The 22,945-nt window shown below is 38.4% G+C and overlaps 1 protein-coding gene across 7 annotated transcripts in view; it reads right to left on the bottom strand.

Moving 5' to 3' along the window:
• The window catches only part of AIM2 (absent in melanoma 2), a 154,907-nt gene that overhangs the window by 41,055 nt on the left and 90,907 nt on the right, over nucleotides 1-22,945 (bottom strand). For 2 of the 7 annotated variants that reach the window (XM_037825624.1, XM_037825621.1), the window contains exon 2: nucleotides 18,989-19,102. The exons of 4 other annotated variants lie outside the window; for them this stretch is intronic. The gene's annotated coding sequence lies outside the window, so the exon portion shown is untranslated. Of the gene's footprint in view, nucleotides 1-18,955; nucleotides 19,103-22,945 lie in introns of all 7 variants that reach the window. One more of the 7 variants, XM_037825622.1, reaches the window with a different exon arrangement.

Here is a 22,945-nt window from a genome sequence, read left to right as displayed (position 1 = left end):
AAGAGGAGAATGGAATCACATGTATTTGTAAGGTGTGGGGCAGGGGTGTTAGAAAAGTAAATTTTCATCTTTTGTTTCTGAAAACCAATAGATAATGGAATGGCTAAAATTGAAAAACAGGACTATAAGCATATTATTAGAAAAGGCTAAAAGGTTGCTTCTGGGGAGTAAGATTTGGAAGCAGGGAGTCATGGGGCAGGGGACTACTCTTTTTATTATCATCTTTGTAATACTATTTGAATTTTAATCTATATATATAAATATATACATTAAATAAGATTAAATGTAAAACATAAGGGGCTCTACTAGATGCTCACTAAAGTATCTTCCTACTTTGCATCCGAAGGCTCTATATTCTATGCCATTTATTCCAAAGGTTATCGACAATAAGATATAATAGCATTTCCAACGTAGAATTAATTACTTCCAGCAAAGATAACTTGGGGAGAATCCATTAGGGAAAAAAAGGTCTTGGCCTATAACAAAGTGTCAGGTTTTAATAAGTGGGAATACAAAAGGTGGAATTCCAGGCAAAGGGAATGAAATAGTCAATACTTCTTGTATTGACTTGTAGAGGATTCTCTAGGGGTTCTGGCTGTCTCTAGCACAGACAACTAATGTTTATCAGTCTGCCGCAAAGCGCTAGATACTTTCCACCAGTTATCTTATATAATGCTGCAACAACCCTCTATGGCAAATAAAGTAACAACACCTCATGAATGAAGGAACTGAAATTTAGAGTGGTTAAGTCAGTTGCTCAACAATTCCCAGTTAGTAAGTGGTGGAGACAGAATTTAAGCCCAGTTTTTTTTCTGCTAAAATGTCCATTCCCTTTCCATCACTGCCCTCTGCAGAGTATTTGGACAAAATTTACATATCCAATATACAGAAACTCATTTTAGGAGTACAAACAGGTCAAATAAACAAACCCTAGAGGGTCTGGTCCTGCACTTCCCCGACCCCACCTATCTCTAGTTCCCCCTGACCACATCCTTTCCTGCACCTGCTATACAACAGAGATGAAGCCCACAGTAAAGCTTTTGACCAGAGAGGAAGCAAAATTTTTAAAAAGGTTTTGTTCAAGGTTCTTAGTTGCAAACAACAGAATCTACTCCAGCCAGTTTAAGGAGAAAAGGGCTTTATTAAAGAATAGTAACTCCTCAGAGATATCACTGGGAATACTGAAAGAATGGAGTCAAGTCTAAGCTCATAGAAAAATAAAAAACAAAATACCACATTCTCCCATCCCCACCCCACCCCCAACCAAACCAAACAGCAGAACTGTTCTCAGTGAGTAAATTCACTGCTTCTGCCAGCACACACAGGATGTCAAACCTGATTTCACCATAGTTGCTAAATGTCACTTATGGATCAGAAATTATGCCTTGCAGTTGCTTCTGTCCCCTAAAACCCAGACACTCCTGGAACCAGTTGTATCAGCAAAGTGGAAGCTGTATGTAGAGATGGTCCTCATGTCGGTGACTATCAAATCAAATCTCACTTGCAAGCATCTGACTGGGGAAGCCTAGGCCACACATATCCATCGGGGCTCAAGAGAAATGAGAATTTGTGTTCTGACTTCTGAGTTGAAGAGGTAGGGATTGTTACATGTGAATTTCCCCAAGTAAAGAAAGGTTATTTAAAGGATGCTGGGCAGCCACAGATACGAAATATGTCCATTATAAACCCATTTAAAAGAGACAAGGAGACAAACATTTCTGCCAGGTGTCTAGCTCAGGAAAGTAGGTGAATGATGGTGCTGTTACAGAAAAATGGAATGCTGGGGGAGGTGTAGGTCAGGGCAGATAAGGAGACTGTGAGTTTAGTATTGTAAGTATTGAGGTTGAGGTGCCTGGGGGATATGTAAACAGAGTTTTTTAACTGAATATATGAGCCTGGGAGCTTAGATCAATGGTCAGAATTCTAGAAAATACTCTGGATGGCATCAGAATATAGAAGCATTTGGGTCTGTAGGACAGGATCAATTTGTCCAGGGAGGGCACACTGAGTGTGAGAAGAGGGAGTCCTTGGAGCCATGAGGAGCTCGGAGGAGAGCTGCTGGGCAGAAGAGGAAAAGCCAGTAAGGGACAGTCACAAAGAAAGGCCACAGCAGTAGGGAAAAGCAAGAGCTGAAGGGGTCGTGGAAGCCAAGACAGAATATTTCAAGAAGAATGTGGTTCAGATCCAGCAAATACTGCTAGGAAAACATCCATTAGATAATTATTCATTTCCTCCCAATTTTATCCTTTGTTCCATGATTTTTTTTAGTTAGGTTGGGTCACAATGTACTAAAACAGGGAGTAGATAAAAAGGCAACATTGGTGGGGCAAAAATGAAAGCCCTGAAGGTAGATCTTAGACCTTTTCCAGCTTCTGAATCATATGTCTTTGCCTACATTCCCAGTGTGTCTTCCTCTTCCCACCTCATGAACACGGGTGCTTTGCTTGTGCTTTGGGGTCCTCTCTCTTCTCTTCTTGGCTGTCTCGTCCAGAGTGCACTGTGAATGGGCCTTGGGCCATGTCCCTCCACCCCAATATGGTAACCAAAATGTACCTTGCCCTCTATTTCATCCTCCTCCATCATTTCATTAATTCTTACTCACCTTTAGATCTCTTTATATTTCACTTTCTCCAAGTAATTTCTCCAAAATTATTTTCAAATCCTGCCAGCTCGTCTCCTACTTTTGTTCCCATCATACCCAGTACTGCCCATCGCAGCAACAGAGAACAAAGGAGCATATGGGCTATGGTGCCGTGCTACACTGTACCAACTGGTGTGACCCTGGGCAAGTCTTAACCAACTGAAGGCTGACAGTGCCTAATCCATGGGGGTATTGTGAAGAGTACAAGAGCTAAAGCACTAAGCAAAATATTTGAAACATAGAAAGCACTCAGTAAATACTGTCTACTGTTAGTAATATCATCAGCATTATTATTATCATCATATTGTCTTATAAAGTCTATTGCTCATCTGCCTTATTCAATGAAATGTAAACTTTGTAGGGGCAGACACTGAATCTACCTGGTTTAACACAGCATCTATAAAACAAAATAATAAAATATCACCACAGGCACTGAGTGCACATTTGTCCAATATATGATTCTTATATACTACAGGTATACAATAACTCCAAATCCAAATCACCAAGACCAACCACAACCACTCCTGCCACCCTAAAACTCAAGGTCTGCATTCAAAACTTTGTGCTAACAGTTCTATTTGTATGTATCAAAAAAACTCAAACTCAACATATCTTAGACCCTAACTACCTTCTCCTGACTTCTCCTTTATTGCTAATGGAACCACAATTCTCCCAATGACCTAAGCTCCAAACCTCACAGTCTTTTCCAGTCTTCCTGCTTCCTTGACCCCTACATCTACTCAATGTTATCATATCGACAATACAAAGATCTTAGACCTTTTCCAGCTTCTGAATCATATGTCTTTGCCTACATTCCCAGTGTGTCTTCCTCACTCGTCACCCAGTGAGTCAGGGGTGACGGCAGTCAGGTGAGGTTGTGATAAAAAATTTAAAATGACCACTATACCTGAAACAAAGTTAACCTATAAATATTAACATGAAGCCTGGCAGAAGGAACCATCCCTGTGTTTAACTGCAGCAGTGTACCTGAATACAAGAACAATGGGGATCAGAACGGTGCTTTTTAGTATTTACAAACTATCATTTATATTAATCAGTTACTGATGAATTTTTAATGATAATCTATCATGTCATTTGTGTGTTATGAAAAGCAACCTCAGGCTTTTCCTTCCTCTGGTGAGTATATTTTTTTTTAATTTACTAGTGACAAGTAGTACAGCTGGGTTAGCTTTTCTGCAGTGTCAAAGTGGTCCTTTGATCCTCAGGTTTCTCTGCCTAATAAGAAACTCTACAGTTTACTCTTGTTTCTTTTCTATTTCCCATTTGCCAAAGTGGATGAGGGAAAATTAGAAAATGGTTTAAAAAGTTAATGAAGCTGGTGATAAGTTGGGGGTTGGTCTTAACTGGGCCACTAGGAAGAGAGAGGAGAAAGAATAGAAAAGCATAGGATTATTCTGACATTAAGACTTAGCTGAGGTTCACAGGTGACAAATTCAGGCTCCCTAACACTAAACCTAACCCTAACTCTCTGACAAATGGGATGATGAGCATGAGACGTAAGAGTTGTATCTTTGATACCTGGTTCCCACAAGTCTTGAACATGTGGCTAGGGTGATTTTCAAATAAAGGAACATGCCCTGAAACTACAGAATGAAGGTATGCCAGGCACTAGAAGCCTCACAAACCAGTTGAGCCTCACATTCACTGGTTCATCATGTCAAGCACATGACCTGCAGCTTCAGCCTGATTTTCTCAACTAAATACCAAAACATATAGATGCCTCTTTGGAGGGCTGATGTCCCTCCACGCAGCCCCAACTTCAATAAAAGTGTACTGTCCAAATTTTAGTTGCAGCTTTTCTCCCCTATGTGTTGATGGCCCAGAGCAGCTGTTCTGAAGTTTATCTCTATTCTCACAGTTGACTTTGGTCTGTTGGCCGACCCACTACATCTATCTTCTGCCTCTGTCTTTCATTCAAAAAACCACAATATCCTTCTTAAGAAAATCTCGTTAAGGATTGCTATAAATATGAGATGGTCAAGGGTTTTCACAGCAACTTCTGGCCTGAGTGACCAGAGCAATCTCTGAGGTGCTTACAAGCATTATTCCAGTTTATGTACGTCACAATCCTGCAAAGTAAGTACTATTATTATTCCCATTTTACATATGAGAAGAGAGAGGCTTAGACATGTTATGTGAATAGCCCAAGATCATTCAACCAGTGAGCGGCAGAAACAGGGTTTGAATTTCAGCAGCATGATGGCAGAGCCCATGCTCTTAAATGTGACACAACACTGCCCCCTCATGACAAAACAAAGTTCATCTCAGTAACCAACAGGATAAAAACGAACGTGAATCAACAAATAGAGGCACAGGAGGTAGATATAGAGCCTTGCTTAGAGAGATCCCCATTTTGAATTGTTTGTCCAACCCCAGGTTTCCCCATTCAGTCTCTGTATTTGGCTCTTCCATAAGAAGTTCTTTTCCTAGTTTCTTCCTTTTACTCTCAGGTTGCTGGATTTCTCCTATGGTTCCTGGATGCAGACCAAAACTAAACAAAATATAGGACCACTCTGCTTAGTTCTTTAAATGCTGTACCAGCCCAAACAAAAATGGCCACTAAAGGACATTTCCCTGAGCCAAGAACCATAACACACTCTACATATTGTTTTCCACTATAAATTTATTCTTCTGGGTTTTCCATACATCACTATTCTTTCATCTTGGCCCTATGTATTGGTTTTCAGTCAGGTAATTCTTCACTTCCAATAACTGGACTGAGGCTGTAGTGCTTCACCCAAATTCCCTGACCCCCACACCCAAAGCACCCATTCCCCCAGTTACAGGGAGTGTTGGCTGCTGGCAGGTGAGTTTGTCTCCTGGGATTTCCCTAAGCTGAAGGGCACTGCTTCAACCAAGGTTATGCCCCTCCCTGGGGGCAGCCCATAGCCAGGGACTGGCTGATGGGGAGGGTCAAAGGCCCACCCCTTACCTCATTAGGGACAACTATGGAGCCTAATCCAGCTCTCCAGTAGCCAGTTTTCGAGGCCCCCAGTACAATGCATCACAGTTCAACTTCTCCCTCAGCCCAATCCTGCTTCCTTCAACTCCTTTAGAGGTAGTGTTCCCCAAAACACCTTCCAACAAACCTCCCACAGACAGAATCCCTTTCTTGGAGAAACAACCTAAGCAAATACTCATCTCTTAACTTCCTTCATATTTACAAATACTGTCACTTAAAATAAAATGCAGGAATGCAAAGTAAAGCTACCAGAAAAGTGCATGAATACAAAGTACAGAAACATACAGGGAGGTAAAAAAATACAGGAATCAGACATTCATGAATCAGTCCTTCTCATATGCCGGTAGAAGAGTATGATGATTTCACATTTTCTAACTTTGTAATTGTCATCATGTCACATAAATACACTGCCCTTCAGTTTTTTTCATCTCTAAATAAAAGGGGCTAATTAGATGTTTTCTATGACCACTTCAGACAGACTCCAAAACCTTACCTCAAATCCTTATAGTGAAAACTCTATCTTTCCTACAAGGTTGCATTTAAAGGTTTTTTGTTTGTGTTTTCCTTGAGCTGTTCACCTAGTCTTCTGATATGGTCACTGGAGACATAGACCATGCCATGCATCAAAAGTGTGCACAGCATGGTTAACTGTAGGAAACCAATGGGAAAATATATTTTGATTCTTCTTGGGAAAAATTCTCTTTTAAGTTGATGCTAAACTTTTTACTGGGAAAAACTTACTTATACCACATTAGCATGAAGTGTTTTAGTCTCAAAGGTTCAAACTCAAAATACTCTGTTGCTTTTCAGCACCATCACACATTCCTGGGATCCCTGTTGACGTTCCTTCCCTGGTGGTCTCTTCTTAGAATGGAAACATCAGAGTAAAGACATGGGCTGTGATAAGGAAGATGAATCACTATTAAATGAGAATTCTCTGTCTCAACGTTAAACCTCAAGAATGGGACTTGTGAATTCGGGGCAAGATGGCAGCATAGAGAGGAGTGGAAGCTAAGTAGTCCCCCTGGAACAACTAAAAAAAAACAGAAACAACTAGTAAAGAATCCAGAATAACTGCAGGGGGGACAAACGAGACCATCCACTCATCATACACCAACCTGAATTGGGAGGAATGCCCAAGATCACAGCATAAAATCTGTAAGTAAAACCTGTGGATCCAAGTCATGAGACCCCTCCCCCATAGCCCGAGCTGCAAAGCCTCGTGGTGCCAGAGAGAAGCTCTCTCCCAGCTGAGCTCCAACTGGGGTTTTAAGTAGCAAGTGTGAACTGCTCAGTACAGGTATGAGTCCTCAAAAAAGAGACAGAGGCTTTGGGTGACAACTGACCTTGGCGAGCCGGAGGGTCACCTTGGACTAGGTCTGAAGGGGACTATCTGTTTCTTTTTCGGCTCAGTGGAGAAAGCCCCAGTCATTTTCAGTTTCCAGGGCTGTGACTCAGAGAAGGGTGGAGACAGCACAAGCAGAGAGAGAGAGACCATTGAAATGCTAATGACCTCCCCCTAAGGAGGTCTAAGATAGATCCCCCTAGGGGGTCTGTCTTCTCTAAGAGGAAAAGGGTGGGGCCCTTTCAATTCAGAACCAGACCCCAGAGCCTGGGGGAACACAGCCATACCTCCTCACACCAGTCAAGAATTATAGGCTAAGAGGCATCACCTGCTGGGCACAAAAGCACAGTGACCTGAGGTATCACAGGGTGGAACAATTGTCTAAGACACATCCTCAGAGAGACCAGATACTGAATATTTCTTCCCTCTGGGACCTGAGCCTGTTCTGGTCTGGGAAAATCTGATTTGCATAACCAAGGAAACCATGCCTAGACAACAGGAAATTACAACCTACACTAAGAAAAACAAAGTTACGGCCCAGTCAAAGGAACAAACGTACACTTCAACTGAGATACAGGAATTTAAACAACTAATGCTAAATCAGTTCAAAAAGTTTAGAGAAGATATTGCAAAAGAGATAGAGGCTGTAAAGAAAACACTGGGCATACATAAGGCAGAAATCGAAAGTTCAAAAAAACAACTAGCAGAATCTATGGAAATGAAAGGCACAACACAAGAGATGAAAGACACAATGGAAACATACAACAGCAGATCTCAAGAGGCAGAAGAGAACACTTAAGAACTGGAGAACAAAACACCTGAAAGCCTACATGCAAAGGAGCAGATGGAGAAAAGAATGAAAAAATATGAGCAACGTCTCCAGGAACTTAAAGATGAAACAAAGTACAATAATGTACATGTCATTGGTGTCCCAGAAGGAGAAGAGAAGTGAAAAGGGGCAGAAGCAATAATAGAGGAAATGATTAATGAAAATTTCCCATCTCTTATGAAAGACATAAAATTACAGATCCAAGAAGCGCAGCGTACTCCAAACAGAAGAGATATGAATAGGCCTACGCCAAGACATTTAATAATCAGATTATCAAATGTCAAAGACAAAGAGAGAATCCTGAAAGCAGCAAGAGAAAAGCGATCCATTACGTACAAAGGAAGCTTAGTAAGACTATGTGCGGATCTCTCAGCAGAAACCATGGAGGCAAGAAGGAAGTGGTGTGATATATTTAAGATACTGAAAGAGAAAAAACGCTAACCAAGAATCCTATATCCAGCAAAGCTGTCCTTCAAATATGAGGGAGAGCTCAAAATATTTTCCAACAAACAGACAATGAGAGACTTTGTGAACAAGACACCCGCCCTACAGGAAATACTAAAGGGACCACTACAGAGTGATAGAAGACAGGAGTGCGTGGTTTGGAACACAATTTTGAGAGATGGTACCACAACAATGTAAGTACACTGAACAAAGATAACTATGAATACGGTTGAGAGAGGAAGGTTGGGAGCAAGTGAGACACCAGAAGAAAGGAGGAAAGATAAAGACTGGGACTGTGTAACTTGGTGAAATCTAGAGTGTTCAACAATTGTGATAAAATGTACAAATATGTTCTTTTATGAGGGAGAACAAGCAAATGTCAACCTTGCAAGGTGTTAAAAATCGGGAGGCATTGGGGGAGGGATGCAATCAACATAAACTAGAGACTGTAACTAATAGAATCATTGTATTATGCTTCCTTTAATGTAACAGTGGCGATATACCAAGGTAAATGCAGATAAGGGGGGGATGGGGAGGCATATTAGACACTTGACATTAGTAGTATTGTCTGATTCTTTACTCTACTTTGATTTAAGGTTATTTTTCCTTTTGCTGCTTCCTAGCTGCCATTTTTTTTCCCTCTTTCTTTTGCCTCTCTACCTTCTTTGACTCTCTCTCCTGCCTTGTGGAAGAAATGTAGAAGCCCTTATATAGATAGTGGTGAAGGTGGTGAACACAGAAATATATGACCATACAGAGAACCTTGATTATTTACTTAGGATGGAATGTATGGTGAGTGAACAAAACCATATTAAAAAAAAAAATGGGTTGATGACAAAACTTCGAGGGCAATATACTGAGTGAAATAAGCCAGACACATAAGGACAAATATTGTAGGGTCTCACTGATAAGAACTAATCATCATATGTAAACTCATAGACATGAAATATAAGGTACCAAGATATAGGACGAGGCTTAAGAATGGGGAGCAGTTGCTTAGTATGAGCAGAATGTTCAACTAGGATGAACTTAAATGTTTGGAGATGAACAGACATGTTAATAGCAAGATGTGAGAATAACTAACAGTGCTGAATGGGGTGTGAATGAGGTGGAAAGGGGAAGCTCAGAGTCATATATGTCACCAGAAGGAAATTTGGAGGTCAAAAGATGGAAATGTATAAAACCAAATCCTATGGTGGGCAATGTCCATGATCAACTGTACAAATACTAGAAATCACTTCCATGTACCAGAACAAATGTATGACAATACAATTAGAAGTTAATAATAGAGGGGCATATAAGGAAGAAATATATACCTATTGCAAACTATATACTACAGTTAGTAGTATTTCAACATTCTTTCATAAACAGTAACAAATGTACTATACCAACACTACGAGTCAACAATTGAGGGGGGTTGGTTAGGGATAGGGGAGGATTCGAGTTTCCTTTTCTTTTTTTCTTTTTTCATCTTTCACTTTATTTCTTGTCTGGAGTAGTGAAAAGTTTCTAAAAATTGAACAAAAATTAAGTGTGGTGATGGATGCACAGCTGTATGAGGGTACCCAGGGGCAAGTGATTGTACATTTTGGATCTTTGGATAATTGTATGGTATCTGAACAATCCCAATAAAAATTTAAAAGGGGAAAAAAAAAAAAAAAAGAATGACTCAGAAGCATTGGTAAAATGGAAAAAAAAAAAAAAAAAAAAAAAAAATGGGACTTGTAAATTCCAAAGGAAAGGCTGAACTTAGAAAAGGGGTAAAAAATAATTAATAAAGATAAAATAACCTAAAAAGTTCAGCTGGAAAGAGAATGGTGGGATAAAGGTTAAAGTTCCTATATTCAGTTGTTCTTATTCTCACAGTTGTGGAGGACAGTAGAGCTTACATTCAGTCAGATTAATACTATGTGTGGCTTCATAACACTGAAAAAACAGCTGAGTAGAAGAGTTGGTCAGCGATAGAACAACTGTCAAGATGTGTCTTGATGAGCTCTGCCTTTCTCTCATTTTGCTTATTACAGGCAGGGATCCTTTTAACTATGCCCATTGTTGAAGGGTAGAAGGAATTCCTAGGAATACTGAATATTCACAAGTTACAATACTATCCTACATGCTTGAGAGTGGAAAGTGTGTAACTGATTACAATGAATACAATTATGTATTTAAAAAGTATACTATTTACATGAATCCTCATTATCTCAGTATTCAGAACAATCTGTAGGATAGCATGACTCAAGCCAAGCAGCTCAGGTCTGCTTCTCTTGCTGCCCTTTAATTTGGAGGGTAACTCAGGAGATGCAAAGAAGGTGCTAAAAAATCATATGAATGCATATATATATGAATATGCATTCATCAAAATCCCAATAATTTCCAAAGCAAAAGAGGTGGTTCTGTCCTTCTTCTTTCAAAAGGCCCTGTTTAAGAGGTGGACATTTCAAATGATGTAACCTATTTTAAAAATGTGCTGGAATAAAGGAGGACCTCAGACACATAGAATAGAAGGTGAATGATGTCCCTTAATGCAACTCATTTATGGAGTTATGCAAGGTAGCAGGGCTGGAGGAAGTAAAGGGGCTGACTATTTCAAGGACACATGCACTCTAAAAATAGCCCTATTTCTAGGGTTCAAATTAAGGAAGGAAACAAGTGAAGTAAAATCCCTAGATCAGTGATCTTACAGTGAATTAAAGATTCTTGAAAAAACTGCTAATAATTATAAACCAGCAATTCTTCTCCCTGGTATTTACCTTAAGAAATAAAGCTATAAGCTCAGATTTAAATAAATGGCAATTCATCCTAACTCAATTTTTAACTGAAACTATGTGATCATGCAAAACTGAGAGAACAGCCACCAAAATGGTATTGAAGAAGGATATGACACAGGAAATGGTTCACTATCTTCTATTTTCTGAAAACAGTAAGTTACTACATATGTGTCTAAATTTCATAAACATATATGCAGTAGAGGTTTGTGATAGAAGCTAACAATTTTAGCAAAAGTAGGCATATGCTCAACCCCACAAAACATATTGTGGACTGGCTTCTGTTCTCTGCTCAGCCCACGTTTTCAGACTGGGGCAGGCTAAAGCTCTGGAGAGGGGAAGAACATGGTGAAGAGTGGGGATGGGTAGGGGAACATAGACAGACCCGCCTCAGGAAGCTGAGAGGGAGAGTGAATCTTTAAACCACAGTATTCTCCAGACCCAACTACAACCCTAGTGATAGAAACAATTATTAAACCCATTTTCAGATAGAGAAACTAAAGCATGGATAGGATAGATTACTTGCCCAAGATGCAAGTAGAGAAGTCATATTTGATCCCAGGTAATTTGTCTCCAGAGCCTGAAATCTTAACCACATACGGATCTACTTTGGCATAAATAAAATACTGAAGGACATTAACATATACACACACTTTCATGACATTTACAAAAGGCAAAAGTATTGGTGACAGCATATATAAGTACACAAGGTCTAACATTTTTTATTTCAATCATCCCCAAGTTACAAAGTATTAAAAGGCATCTGTACTTCTTAAGTGTCAGTGGAATGAAGTAGTCAGAACACACTGGATTCTAGGGAAAATTTTTTGGATTTAACATTTGGTACAGATGAGCTAGAAAAAAAAGATGTTATCAATAGGTAGATTTGTAGCTGCTTTTAAAGGTGCATCTCTAGAGCTTTATTCATGAATAGAATTAAGCTTGGAAGTATGATCTGGCAAGAGGTGCCCAGGTCTTGGTTCTGAGCAAGACTTTTTTAACATGCACTCAGATAAAGGTACAGAAAATACTTATTAGATCTGTTGAAACACAATGATGGAAGGGAAAGCTCATATGTTGTTGTTAACACAATAGATATCTTAAATAATCAAATAAGACTAGAAAAAATAGGTACCAAAAATGTACAAGATTTATTTTCGTAAATGTAAATTATTGAACACAGAAAGAAAATATCAAATGTTTATGTGCATATTTTATAGGGAAGAATTGTCTTAATAGTAATTCTCATTTCTATATGGAATAAAAATGAAACAGTACACATAAAATAATTTCAAGTGGATCTGAAACCTTAAACGTGAAGGGCAAAACCATAAAACTTCTAGAAGAAAACATATAACAATAGTTTCATAACAATAGAGTAGTAAAGGGTATAGAATGAAAATTATGAAAAGACTGATGAATTCGATTACGCTAAAATTGAGACCTTCTGTTGATTAAAGCATATCAGAGAAGGTGGAAAAAACAAGCCCAAGATTGGCAGAAGGTATGTGCAGACCCACGTAACTGACAAAGGAATTGTATCCAGAATACACAAAGAATCCTATAAATTTGTAAGAAAAAGATAACCCAATAGAGAACTTAATAGATAACTGAGACAGGTGCTTTACAAATGAAGAAACACAACTGGCAAAAAAACATATGGAAATCCTTACCAATGAGATACCATTTACCAACCACAAGAGAAGCAAATACTAAAGTATGACAAATATAAAGTATTGGTGAGGATGTAGATAATTGGAAAATATTCACTGCTAAAAAGAGAAGTATAAGGAGATACAACCAGTTTGGAACATGGTTTAGCATTATCTATTACTTTTGAAGATGTACATATCCTACGACACAGCAGTCCCAGTCCTAGAGAAACTTTCTATCAGCTCTGTTTGAGAAAAGGGGAGAAAAGTAACTGTATAAATCAGAGATCTCCAGGAAAACAGCACCAACAGGAGATACAAGTAAAGGTATATGTATATATTGTAAATATTATGAGATTAATTACAGGAATTGGCTCACAGTGACCATGTGGATTGGCAAGTTTGGATTCTATAAGGCAGGCTGCAAGATGGGAACTCTGATGCAAGTTCCCATGAATTCCCCAGAAGAAGCTAGCTGGCTGAAGTAGAGATAGAAATTCCTTCTTTCTGACTGCTGAAATAATCGCTTCTCCCTTTAAGGCCTTCAACTGATTGAATGAGGAGACTTGTCTCATTGCCAAAGGCAATTGCCTTTGTTTACTACAGATGTAACCAGTCAAAAACACAATCAACTGACTAATGATCTAATGATTCAAATCCACAAAATATCCTCACACTACAAATCAGGCCAGTCCTTGCCTGACCAAAAAATTGGGACACCAAAACCTAGCCAAGTTGATGCATGAACTTAACCACCATAAAAACCACCTATAAAATGGTCAAATAAATTGTGGTATATTGGCATACAGGAGTATTACACAGCAGTGAAAATTAATGACAGTTACAATAGTAGCATAAGCAAATCTCAGAAACATAACATTTAGTAGGTAAAAGCAAGTTGTAGAAGAAGACATATAATTGGGTTCCATTTATTTAAAGTATAAATATAAAAAATTAAATAATACATTGTTTATTATACAAAACTTAAAAGCAGAGAGATAAAAATACACAAGATTCAAGATAGTAGTTACTTCAGAGGAGTGGGAAGTTGGTTGGGGTTGGAGAGAGGCACACAGTGGGCTTCAGAAGCAATAATGCTAATTGCATGATGGGTACATAGGTATTTATACATGCTGTTATACCTTTAGGTCTTAAACACATGCTTAAAAATTCACGTATCTATTCAGTATTTAACAATCTTAAGAAATCAAATGTCCTCCATGAGGTTTTTTAAGAACTGTAACTTTGACCCACTATGAAGCTTAATGCAACTGGGGTGGTTTGAAGCCGTTTGTCCTCAGGAAAAAAACACGTTCTTAAACCTAATCCATTCCTGTGGGTGTGAAACCATTTTAAGTAGGACCCTCTAATGAGGTTGCTTCAGTTAAGGTGTGGCCCACCTCAGTCAGGATGGGTCTTAAGCTATTACTGGAAGACCATTAAAAGCAGAATGAAATTCAGAAAGAGAAAGCCACAGCGGGAGGTGCCAGAAGCTGAAATCAACAGAACCCGGAAGAGAAGGAAGGGACAAGGATGCCACCATGTGTCTTGCCATGTGACAAGCCAAGAACCAAGGATTGCCAGCAGCCAGCCCAGAACACCACAGTCTTCAGGAAGAAAGCATCGCCTTGATGATGCCTCATTTTGTACTTTCTCTTTGCCTCAAAACCATAAGCAAATAAGGTCCCATTGTTTAAGCCAAAGCATTGCATGGTATTTCCTTGAGCAGTCTAGGAAACTAGAACAGCAACACTTCATGAAGGTTTAAATTTTTTAAATCAATTTTTTGGATTAAGGATTTTGCTCTTTTTGCTGTGTATGTCTATTTTCAGCCAGTTATCCCTTTTCTAGACAGCCTATGCTAGAAAAAAAAAAAAGATAAAACAACCTGAATACACAAAAAAAATTTTATATATTCTTTCATTCAGCTAATTTGCTTTTGTTTTTGTTGTTATTAATAAAGCAATATAAATCATTACTGAAAAATCAGAAAATGTAGCCAAAGCGAAGTAGGGAAAAAAACACTCATCCTACCATCCAGAGAGACCACCTCTATTAATTAACACATTTGTGAAAATCCTTTCAGATCATTTTCATTAATGTCTATAAGTTAATGTAACTGTGGTAAAAGTGGTATTTTGTTATACATGTTTTATAATCTATCATAACTTACTTAGTCAAACTAAATCAAAGGGCAGAGAACTTTTGAAACTGCTCCCTCTTTCTTTTCCTCTGTATACCAAGAGATTTGGAAAATAATTCAATCTTTTCCTCAAGCTAGTAAAAAATTAGAACTTGGATGGAGAAAAGCTTTCATCATGAGGGTCAACTTTGACTAGCTGGGAGTGGTTGCGTGAGCTCTGTTTTGAGACGCTTTGTGAGAATGCTTCTGAGCTGTGAAGTGTCAGTCCCCATGGAGGGCTCAGGGGACAGGCATGGTGAAAGCACTCATGTCCTCTCTCTGCCATCCCAGCCTACAGGGCCTCTATATTAACGATAGCGCCCGTCTATTATCTATATTTCCCCAGCTAAGTTCTCTAGAACACTCTCTTCTACATTCTGCACCTTTTCTTATCTTCCTCTTTCCAGCCTCTGCTGATATGTACCTAAGTTTACTCCACCTCATATAGAAAGATTATGTAATTGAGATCTTTACGGTACCAAACTTTCCTTGAAGTAGAGAAACCTACCTTTAATATCATAATGGATGCCTTTATGACAGTATGTAATGGCTAGGAGCATTTAAAATTTTTAAAACTTGATTAGCAATATTATACATTGTATACTATCAAGATTTCCTAGAAGGAGGCAGGGACATTGAAAAGGAAACATCAAAGTCTCCATTTGCATTTTATATTGCTGATTGTAGATGTTCATTTTGAAAAAAAAATCGGAAAAAAATGCAGAAAGCATGGAAGTGAATCTGCATTTTTAAATCTCAATAAAACTTGAAACATCACATTATTTCACCTGTCCATTTTTTATAAAATCTCCTGTTACTATAAAGCCAAATTGTCATTAGTATTGGTAGAATATACCTGGGCTCTAGGAATACTTGGCTACCAAAGAGAAGGGTGCTGAATCTGGATGAAACATTAACTTTCTTTTGAAACTAAAGCATAATTTTGATGCTATCCATCCACAAGCTTACTGCACCCTAAAAAGAAAATCTTCTTTTAATTAGTTGTGCAAGCTTTCTCGTTTTTGCTTCAAGAGAAGCAACTTGGTACAGCAGAAAGAGCAAGAAATTTAAAATTTTTACACATCTTCAAATCCTGTCTCTTGCATTGACTAGCTATTTGTTGTTGGGCACAGTACTTAGACTCTCTGAGCCTGGTCTGTAAAGTGGAAGTATAATGCCTACCTTGCAGGAATGTTGTGAAGAAAATTATAATAATGTTCACATATTGTACTTCATGGTATGAGCTTAGTTAAGTATTGGTTGTACCACATATATAATGGGAATAATAACCTAAGATTTAATAAATAAATTTCCATTTATTTTCACTTCAAAATTTTTATGGATTTTGATGCTATCTAACACGGTCTCCTCATTCCAGTATAAAAGAGATATGTAAAATTATCTCTTCTTAAGGAAGTCTCTCTAAACTTTCATAATTTCTGTGGCCTACTAGTTCTTTCTGAGGTATGATCATAGCCAGAACAACAAGCAGTACTCTCAAGCAGACACCCTGTGGCCACAGATGCCTCTCACTAAAGCATCAGAGCTGAAACAACCAAGGGGAAGAAACCTATAGCTCTTCATAGGAGTTAACAACCATGAGAACAGAGGTCTAATCTAGGTTGCTCCAAGGTAGCCCGGGAGGTGACTTTCTATTCACAGACTTAATTGGCCTCTGGTAACAGAAATAAAGTCATTCTAGAATTTATCATCCTTGAATCTCTCTCCTGCTTGTGATTTGGATGATTTCCAAGGCATTGGGATTGAGGCAATATCAAGACAGAAAATCTGGGATTATAAGGAAGAAGACAAAGTTGGGGAAGTATGATGCTACCAGACCTCTCTTTCTCCCTAGGACATGATGAATCTCTGCAGGATACAGAAGAGCTATTCCTACTGACTCCTGCTGAGGTATGCTAATTCTCCCAGCTTCCTAAGAATATTCCCTCATTCTCAGGCAAACTGCTAAATTCTGTAACTCTAATCCCTGAAATCTGACATTCTGTAATAGCCCTAGATTCTCAGACAGCCACTCCGACTTAGGATGCAACCCTTTTATAGTTTATAAAGCCCTTTCATATACATATTTTATTTGACCTTAATAGCCTCCATAATTACTTATAAGGTAAGGAACATTTCTGAGAGCTTCATGAGAAAACAGAGGCTCCTAATCCAAGGTAAATTCTTTTTCACTGGACCACAACTACATCATCCAACTCCTTATTCATTCCAGCTCCCTCATCTCCTAGACTGCCTAGAAAACACCATCATTAGGAAACTCTCACCACAGACACACACACAATTTCACAGCCACAGCAAAACATTTTAGGGTAATGAGAAGTATAGAGAGACAGTACAAATAATTATACAAGAGGCAATATAGGTGAGAATGGACTTTGGAGCCAGAATGTCTGAGTTCGAATCTTCATTTCCCCACTTAGCTGAGAAACCTTGGGCAAGTCACTTATTCTTTTTATGCTTCAATTCCCTCATCTGTAAAATGAAGAATATCATAAAGTTGTGGTAAGGATCAAATAAGCTAATGCATGGTAAACACTTAGATTAGTGCCTGTTATGTGGCACATACTTTTATAAGTGTTAGCTCTCATTACTAAATTGGAAAAATCAATTTTTCAACTCAAGAAGTTGCAGGCACTGAAACCACTCAGCCACAAAGGAGAAATAATGAGATGCCCACTCCACTCTGAGGTAATGTTTCATTCCCAGTAGGGATCTCCTTCATTTTTCTCATTTTGTGGATCTTCAAGCAGCTTATGAAAATACATTTTTAAAATCTCTATGGTATAGTTCAGAGCTGAGGCAGAATAAGTAATTTCTCTCACAAATTCAGCTACCTTAAGCCTAACAACTATTAGTAGATCACATTTGAAGGACTTTCATACATCCAATAATAGTAACTTAAATCTCTTCAACTCATCACTGCAGATATCCAAGACTTTTGAAATGGAATTTTCTCATATTCAAACTCCATCTCACAGCACAAGGTATCAACCTCTGAGAGACACACAGTCTGCAGGTTTGCAGGTTATACATCCAACTTTCTTTTTTATTGGGTGCCTGTTATATTCCAGGCACTATACTGACCCCAAGAAATATAACAGAAAACTGGACAGACACCGTCTCCTACTTCATAGAGCTTAAAATCTAGAGTTGTGCTGGTCAATACAGCTATGAGTAGCTGTTTGTGGCCATTTAGATTTAAAATTAAATTAATTACAATAAATACAGTTAAAAATATATTTCCTCAGTCTCGCTACCTACATTTCAAGTGTTTGGTAGCCATATGTGATTAGTGGCTACTACAGTGGGCAGCAAAGATACAGAACATTTCCAGCACTGAAAAGTTCTGTTGGGCTGTGCTGATGTAGAGAAAGATAAAGGTAAGTAAACAGGCAATAAGATTATAGTGTAAAAAAATCCATGATAGAGAAACACAGGGTGCAAAGTGAGGAATCCCTAACTCAGACTTTACAGAAGACAGGGGTTAGGGAAAATTTCTTGGACATAGTGACATCTAAGCTGAATGTTGCTTCCTTATTTAATAAATGAGTACCAGGTGTTGGCCAATGTGCTAGGGATATAGAAAAGAATAATATAAACAAAGTCTCTCGTCCCATAGAGCTGCAGCGGAGGGAGATAGTCAATAACAAACACATGGATGATACCTTTCCCCAGGCTGAACTGCATTCTAGCTGTTGTGAGCTATTCCATCAGCACGAAAGCTAGGTATATACCATGCTTTCATCGTACGTTACTTGGATGATATCACATATACTCAAAAATTTTTACAATTTTCATGTTGATTTTCTAGTCTATTGTGTCAGTATGGGCTCACAATAACCACTAGCATAGAGTTCATCTCAGGGAAGCTGTCAGTCAGGGCAGCAAAGACTACTATAGATCAATATGGCCAGAGAGCCAGCTTCTCTCTGCACCTCCCCAAGGGAAGGATTAGAGCAAGAGAAGAGAATAGAAGAAAAGAACCTAAAAGTTTTCCATAGTCCTCAATGCGTTACTTTGCGATTCTGGGCCTGAAACACATGAGTGAGGTGATTAAAATAATAACTATCTAGATATTTACATTGATTCTTACCACTAGCTAGAACACACCAGAAGATAAACTCACTTCTGAACCTCCCCACTTTCAGTTGCCTCTCAGGTCTCTGCTTTTCCTCTCATTTTCTCTTCAGTGTCTTCCTGGCTTCAGAGGGGCAGGTACTTCTTCCCCTGAAGACCAAATCTGGAATGTGAAAGGAAATTCTAGGTGTAGCTTTCTCCTTTTGATTTCTTACAAATTATCTCTGTCTCTCAAATACAATCACATTAACAAAAGGAGGATACTAAGAGGGTTTCAATTTTAACTGGAGGCACTATTTCTGAACCTGATCAAGCAAACCGAGTTTGGCATAAAAACTACTGTAGCTAATATTTTTCCCCAGGATTGGATAATATGCAGCCCTCCCTCTTCCTAAATTTTCTTATCTATCTTTTAGTCAACATTAATAGGGAAAACCTACATCTCCCTTTGGCTTTATAATGTTTTTCTCCTTTCCTCAAGTTGATAAGTAGGGCTGTGTAATTTGGGGTATTTGAAATATTAAAGATGAACATGAGAATGAAGTGCCAAGATCAGGGAAAGCTCACAAGGAGAAGATGGAAAGAGACTACTCAAGGATAGGGACACTTGGGCAGTCACAGCAACAGGAGGGCTTCTCTCCCTGTCAATCAAAGAAATATGCCATGGTGGTTCCAGGCATGGCTCTAGAGCCACACTGCCCAAAACAACAGCCACTTGAGCACTTGAAATGTGTGACTGAGGAACTGAACTTTAAATTGTATTCAATTTTAATTGAAATTCCAATACTTGATTCCATTATTAGAAATTTTTAAGTATGATTGGAATAACTTGGCTATGTGAATCTACTGTTTCAACTGTAAATTTTATGAAATCTAAATACAGATTAAGTATTTCTGATTAAAATTTAGCATGCAAATTGAGATGTGCTACAAGAATAAGACACACACCTGACTTTGAAAACCTAGTATGAAAAGTGTTGAATAGCTTATTAATATATTTTGTATGGATTACATGCTTATTCATATTGAGGACAAAGTAATTACATGATTTCTATTGATGACTTAATATTTTGCATTTATTGGGTTAAATAAAATACATTAATAAAATTGACTTGGTTTCTCTTTTTTTAATGTGATGTTTAGAAAATATAAAATCACACCTGTGGCTATATTTTATTTTGGACAGCACTTCTTTGGAGCATAGACCACATGGATTCAAATTCCAGTTCTACCACTTCTTATCTATGAAATGTGCTTAAAGTTATTTAACTTTTATGGACCTTTTAAGAAAAAAAGGGGGCTAATGATAATGACTACTTCATAGAGTTGATGTGAGCTATAAGTGAATTAACACATGCAATACACTTGGAATAGTTCATGACAAATGATGTGTACAATATATGTAACTATTATTATTATATTTATGGTTGTCATGGCTGTGGGTGCAGAAAAACTTGGAGGGGACTAGGAAATGCTATTTAAAAAAAAAAGTTATTTTTCTCTTTCTTATGCAAGTCCTGTACAAAATTTTTTGATCTGAATGAAAAATCACATGGCCTTGCTCCCATGGGGTCCAGCTGTATATTAGGACCCCAGTGAAATGTCCTAATTTGCTGTTGGTCAGAAAATCCTGTCTCTTGCATACTTTCCCACAAAATTCCAAAGGGCACAACAATAAAAGGGAACCCTGATTTAATCTTAAAAGGGATATTAAGAAAATGGACACTGAACGCGGATGGTGAAATTTCTTTGCCACTTGACCTTTCTATCATTTGCTGTATACCTTTCAGAAAGTCATCGATTTCTCTGGGCTCTGTCTCTCATCAGTTAAATGGGGATAAGAAGAAATGTTGCTGTGAGGATTAAATAAGGTAATGGGATTGAGTGAGCTCTGTAAACTGCAAAGTACTATGCCAAGATCAACATCTTTTATATTTTTAGTACCATTACTGCAGGATTAGCCTTCCTCCTAGATAAAACATATAGTTACTTCTGTGGGATTATTTCTATGGATCCCAAAGACTTACCTGTCTTCCAAATCTCCCCTAAACTGGCCTGTGAGAAAATGGCCAAATCATATGCTCAAAAAGTTCCAATACTCTTTTGGAAAATAAAAATGCAAACGATATCCAGTTCAGGAATAGACCAATAAGTCACTATCGGCTATTAACATTTAGGCTCTTTAAATCTATCCAGTCACTTGACAAGTCCTTGAGAAAGGTGGCCACAGTTCATTCATTTACTCACTCACTCATTCATTCAACAAATATATATTGAGTGCCTACTACACGTGAGGCACTTTGGGCTCTTCTGCTACATCAGGGAACCAAAAATACAAGGTCCTGGCCCTCTAGAAGTTCACATTCTACCTGGGATAGAGGGACAATAAACATGATTTCTAAGTAAATGATATAGTATGTTACTGAAATCAGAAACACTGCAGAGAAGGGGGATCAGGAATGCAGGGGATGGTGGGTGATGCAATTTTAAATTGATGGCTAGGATATGACTAATTGAGAAGATAAAGTTTAAGCAAAGACCTAAAGGAGTTGGTCTTACAGGCAAGTGGAGAAGAACATTCTGGGAAGAGGAAATAACTTTTGCGAAGTATCTAACTCTGGAGTGCACTGTTCAAGGAACAGTAAGGTGCCCAGTGTGGTCACAGCAGAGCAAGGAGGAGGAAAATAACAGGAGATGAGGTTAGAGAAGTAAAGTGGGAGATGGGGTGGACAGATCATGTAGGGCCACACAATTTATGGTCCAAAGTAGGGCACATTTAAGTGTAAGAGATGCTATTAATAATTACACTGGACCATCACCATAAACCAGGATGTTTGCGATCCCATATATAAGCCATTGTCACTCCGAAGCAAATAGGAAGTCAGAACAGAATTTTGCAAAAGGGAGGACATGATCTGACTTTTGTTTCAAAAGGATCATTCTGGCTGATACAATGAGATAGACTGTAGAGACAGAAGTAAGGAGGCTATTGCAGTAATCTACAGGACAGATGGTGGCAGCTCATAATAGTATAGTAACAGCAGAGACGGTAAGAAATTATATTCAATTCTGGATATATTTTGAAGGTCTAGTCAACATATTCTCTTAACAGATTGTACACAGAGTATAGAGAAAAATAATTTTTTTAGCTGAAGGACTGGAAGGACATGGTTCCTATCAATTGAGATAAGGAAGGCTGTGTGTAGAGCAGCTTCTGAGAGAAGACAGGCTAGAGCACAGGCTCATAAGGAGGGAAGATCACACTCCAGAGAAGGGCCTAAGCAGCCAGAAGTTGGTACACTGGCAATGGCTGCCAACGGGGAGGCCTACTGAACAAATGAAGTGACTGGTGATTCGTCTCAGGTTGAAACTTTCCATCCAGATTTTTTTTTTTATAATAAATTTTATTTTGATATAAGTTCAATCTTACAGGAACAGTTGCAAAAACAGTACAAACCCCATACATAGAACTCCATCATACCCTGATCCCCCTCCCCCGATACCCCGATCCATCACCTTTAAGATCCTGTCACACCACTGTCTCTTTCTTTTTCTCCCTCTCTCCCTCCCTCCCTCCCTAACACCCATCATCTATTCCTCTGTCCTCTGAACATATGAGAGCAAGCTGCACATATCTTTGAACAAACAATATAATTTACATATACCTTTCCCATGGACAAGAACATTATTTTATGCAATGTCATTAAGCGCAGCTAAGAAGTTCAAGAAATTCAACAGTGATATAAAGCTTACATTCTGTATTTCCTTCTTTTTTTTTCCTTGTGTCCCATCTGTGTCCCTTTGAGCCTCCTCTCCTCTGACCTCAGATCCCATCCAGGATCATCCTTGGCATTTAATTGTCATCTATTTAGACTGTCTTTTTTTTTTTTTTTTTTTTTCAATTCTGGGAAGATATATATAGCCTAAATCTTCCTATTCTACCCCTCCCTAGCATTCCATTAGTGGAATTAATCACATTTAGAATGTTGCAATGCTACCACCTTCC

This window comes from Choloepus didactylus, chromosome 2, assembly GCF_015220235.1.
Source record: "Choloepus didactylus isolate mChoDid1 chromosome 2, mChoDid1.pri, whole genome shotgun sequence".
Taxonomy (NCBI): Eukaryota; Metazoa; Chordata; class Mammalia; order Pilosa; family Megalonychidae; genus Choloepus; species Choloepus didactylus.
This window is presented reverse-complemented; position numbering and strand designations above follow the sequence as displayed.